This window comes from Lotus japonicus, chromosome 2 (assembly GCF_012489685.1).
Source record: "Lotus japonicus ecotype B-129 chromosome 2, LjGifu_v1.2".
NCBI classification, from domain to species: domain Eukaryota; kingdom Viridiplantae; phylum Streptophyta; class Magnoliopsida; order Fabales; family Fabaceae; genus Lotus; species Lotus japonicus.
In genome coordinates, this window is record NC_080042.1 from 53,748,160 (window position 1) to 53,752,981 (window position 4,822).

The following is a 4,822-nucleotide window of genomic DNA, read 5'->3' on the forward strand; positions in this document are numbered from 1 at the left end:
TCTGTCCATTTAAAGTTTCAAGAGAGCATTAATTGATGTTTTTCCAATAAATGCCCTTACAGAAACAATAAATGAAGAAAGATAAAATACATTATAAAGGGTGATATAGGAAAACAAATAATACTTTTATGAAAATCAATATTATTAATTGTTTTCCTTAATTTGTGTGAACCTTCTCTTCCTAGACAAATAAATAGGAACGGAGGAAGTACAACATTATTGTTAAACTATTCCCTAGAATTTAGGGATTCCCACCTAGTGGCATGATCCTAGGCCAATAATTAATTATAATTATTCTAGAAGGAAAAAATGCTACTCCCTCCGTTTCTAATCTTTTGTTGTTTAAGGTTATGCACATTGTTTAAGAGTGCAATCATTGATATATTTGTTGACATAAGCACCCCTATTAAATGTTGAGTTAAAGTGAAGAAAGAGAATAATAGTTATTGGTTAAGAAACTTATTATGATTTTAACTAGATTTTTCACCCGTGCGTTGCACGGGGAGCATATATCAATCAATTCATACTTTATAAACAAATAAGTAAGTATAAATCCGCGCAATAATAAGACGGCGGCTTTTAAAACGATATAAATTTACACCAATTGACCAAAATATTTAAACGATTTCCATGAATAGAAGAGCATACACATGTATAGATTAAATCATGCAATGGTATTCAATTGAATAAACCATCAAATAAGAACAACTCCATTATAAAAAGGATTTGAGGTTCTACACAGTGTTGCAATGAATGATATACAAAATTGATAATAAATTAGCAAAATGATGTCTAGTTGATCCAAGCTATTCCTCAGGGAAAACTCCTCTATAATCGGAGATGAAGATTCACCCTTCAGCTTTCCATAAGCCAAAAAAATGACAAATTAAAATAGACACACTAAATCCTTAGGGGCAGTTGAAAAGTGTTTAAACCTTGATTTATCGTGAGTACTGAGTACAATTAAAAATATGATCACATTAACCTATCCAAATGAGTCATCAACCTTGCTTCTTTGTCCACCCTCAACCTCGCCAGAGATGGTGCAAGAATTTGAATTCAAATGGAAAGAAAAATCAATCCTAGAATTCAAACGAAAAATATTAAATTTGTTTGATGGTATCTACTACTTAATGCAACCCTTGCTGTTTCAATATATATTTATCAGCCCCCACCGAAAGTTCCCCATTAACCCTCCAGAAGACTACGAAGAAATGCCCACCAAATCAGCACAGTCAATCATTCTAGTATTGGACATCGGGACAGACCAGGAAATTCTGGTTAAGTTTCCACCAGATGAAGAGCCAATAAGAAACCATTTTAAGAAAACAAAGGAAAATTTACAAAAAAGCCTTTGATAGAAAAAGCAAATAACTCATGACTGTTCAAGTTCTGGCACTAATAACATGATTCACAAAGGTTATCTTTAAGTAACACAAACACAGGATTACTAATTCATAAAGGTTATCTTCTTATTAGATAGATCCCCAGCACCAAGCACAACAATCGAGAGTGACCTAGTTTGAGAAGCATTCATTTTCAAGATCACTTAATAAATGAGATTCAATTATAAACCTGGATTTTTTTCTCAAAACAATTCACTTGTTCCAATCATCTAGTAGCACACAAAAAATGCAAGAGCTGCTGTCCAATATAAAGGTAATATGATCCACAGAAGTATTATAGTCAAAAAGCCACCTTAAAATTTTTGCAAACCAATTAATTGGTAAATGATGTAAAATTGTTTAAATATACAGGTGCAGCTTCATTTTGATTTAGACTCACAAAATCGTTGTGATGGCTAAAGTCTAAAGTATCATGCTAACCTATTATCATCGTAAAAAAAACCTAGCAGTAATGCATTGTTTAGCACCCAGTTTGGGCTCAACTACTGCCTTGATTTGTGCCTCAGGGTCTGACTTTAGAGATATACTATCAAACCTGTCTCACTAAATTAGTATTTAAATATAATCCTTGCTGTTTCATTAAGATATTGAAAAAATAAACAATAGTAGGAGAAATAACAAATGATAAAAGCAGTGTAGTTAGTAACACAAATACAATAAGAGACATTACAACACAAAAGAACAAATCAGAAACACCACAGGGAATGAAGAAAAACAATCTTTTAATTTATCTTAGGTGATAACACTGAAACTTAATTGTTCTCTTCACAGTCTGAAAGCCAAGAGTTATATTCAAAATTTCACTTCACATCAAAATGGTGCCTTGATAATGGTTATGAAAAAAATTAAACCATGTAGAGTATGAGAACTTACCATGTTAAGTTCCCTGCAACTTGATAGTTTTATCTTGCGGCTGCTCCATTCTCTTCGGTGTTCATACTCTTAATAAATACTATCGATTTCCTGCAAACAAATCATCAAAGTTAAACATATTTTCTTTCATGTAAATGGAATACATATACTTGTCATAAACTAATTCAATTATATTGAAGTGTCCTAACTCCTAACATTCTCAATAATATGAAGACTTTCCTTCACAATCCTCACATTCCCGGTGACTTTCTTCAGCCAACAAATCAAGGAGAAAATCACATATATTAATTCAACCAAAAGACTTAAAAATGTAGAGAAGCCAAGGACATATAAAAACTCAAAAGTCTTAACAAAAAAACAAAATAAGAAACACCACGGGAAGTGCAGAAGAAATACAGTTCAACAAATTGAAGTATTTATGCGTCCAGTATACATCTGGAATAAGCAAAATGCAAGCATAAATGAAGTATGAGAAAGATATGGAATGGTCATACTCAAGTTAATTTATTAAAGAGATCTGTATTTCATGTCCTCAAATGTGTCTATGACATTTTTTATTTTAAAATAAGGAATAAATAAAAGATATTATCAACCACTTGTATGAGTCTCCCTTCTTACCTAGAATTGGGTTTACATTCACAATAAAACAGCAGCATGGAAACCACAAATATAGAGCTCTTCGTCTATTCCAGGTCTGAGGCAAGGTCTGAGGTATGTATAGATGCTTGCTTTCAAAAAAACCTGGAATTTTTTCAAGTACCAAAATTCTAAAATCAAATTGAAAGAAAACCAAAATATAAGATGTGTTAGAAAAAAACTAAGCCAGATAATGTGTGTAAGATGTGTTAGAAATAATCATTCGAAGCATATCCAATTCATAGCCATACCTTTTGCATCCAAAATCCAAAATTATTCACAATAAGCTTCAACGTAAGTGGTAACCCAATGCCCTTGTCCAGCATAAAACATAATAGCATATAAGAGCTACCAATCTCTCTTTCACCACAATCGCACACCAGCCTACATCCTCAAGATTATTAGCTATAACCTAAGTCATCAAGATTATTAGCTATAACCTTACATATCAAAGTTATACATATTTTCATTCATGAATATGGAAAACCGGGCTTAATTAAAGGAGGGTAACCATGAAATTGGAGGATTGGCTCCTCTTACACCATAGTCGTTTAAAATGCACCATCTCAGTTTCCACCTTTAATTTGCAACCTGAAACAACACCAAAACTGAGAAATTATTATATGATAAAAGAAGTCTATTAAGTCATTGTAATAGCAAATCTTCTAAAACACCGCAAACTCATGCTAAAGGAAACTGGGGCCAAGATATGGAAAACACACAGGAAAAAACTACAGAAATAAGGAATGGATTCTTTAACTAACTCTCATAATTAAGCTCATGCTGGTTTATTACATCAGCCAAACAAAAGAGACAAAGCTAGAGTATTACCAAAATTAAGAGTTCAACCTGAATCCCTCTCACTCATGTTAAACGCATGAATAAGACTTTGTGCAGCATGATTTGCTATGGGGTTCCAGAAATTATAATCTTAGTTTCCACAGCTCCGGGCTTTGGATCAATAATCATAATCTTTGCATTAGAGATCTGAAGTATTACAACCTAATCAGTTCGGAATACACACGAAAATGAAATAAAAAAATCAGAGCATAAAAAATAAAAATGATTCAAGGAGGATTCCTTGGCGAGGCACCTGACCTGCGGGATCAGAGCTCGTAGGGGGCTCCGCCAGCGACGGAGAACCCACATCGATTAACAAAACCTGAAGCGTTCTTGGAAATAAACGGCGGAAGAAACGAAGAAATGGCTTCGAGTAGATTGCGGTGCAGCCAGGATGGAGATTAGGGAAGATAAAACGCGTCTGAGAAGAAATGAACGCTGCGGCGTAGGAGAAGGTTAGGAAAGAAACGGTATGAAGAAGAAATGCTGAAGATTTTTGGGAAGAAACGGGATGAAATTGAAATTGAATTGGGAAGAGAATGTTAATACATTCATTGAATATGGGGAGGGGGAGGTTTGGAAAGGCTATTGGGAGCCATAGGATTGGGGAGAGGGGCGGTGTTGAAAGAAAATATCGAGAAAGGCAGGCTTGGAAACAGGAGAAGAATAAATGCAACAGATAGGAATTAAAGATGAAGGGATTCAAAATTTGAAAATGGATGGGGAACAGTGAAGTAGCCAGATTGGCGAATGGAGAAAGGACACGCGAAATCTGAGTGGAATTGGAGATTAAAGGAGAAAATGACACATAATCAGTGAATGGAGGGAAGCAAGGAGAGTGAGCCACATTGGAATTCCACTAACTCTGAGAATGCACCAGAGAAGAGAATGTCCCAGGTGATGACACATCAGCAAGTGGTTCTCATAACCCTTGCTGTTTTAATATATATATTGATATTGATTGATTGATATTGATATTGATATTGATATTGATTGGTGAAAATAAGAGGTGGTTGGTGAGAGATATAATATTAAATAAGGGTATACATGGAATAAATTGAGAAAAA

At 34.1% G+C, this 4,822-nt stretch overlaps 1 long non-coding RNA gene across 4 annotated transcripts; it reads right to left on the reverse strand.

The window, feature by feature from the left end:
- Positions 1-682: 682 nt before the first annotated feature.
- On the reverse strand, positions 683-4,604 carry LOC130738348 (uncharacterized). 4 transcript variants are annotated; one of them, XR_009019343.1, is made up of 6 exons: positions 4,014-4,604; positions 3,747-3,902; positions 3,427-3,506; positions 3,167-3,327; positions 2,898-3,020; positions 683-2,369 (listed from the first exon to the last, which is right to left on the reverse strand). It is a non-coding gene; the product is annotated as an uncharacterized LOC130738348 (long non-coding RNA). The 4 variants fall into 4 exon arrangements; XR_009019342.1 differs by having other exon boundaries at positions 3,167-3,506; positions 3,765-3,902; XR_009019341.1 differs by having other exon boundaries at positions 2,898-3,046; positions 3,167-3,506.
- Between the last annotated feature and the right edge of the window lie 218 nt (positions 4,605-4,822).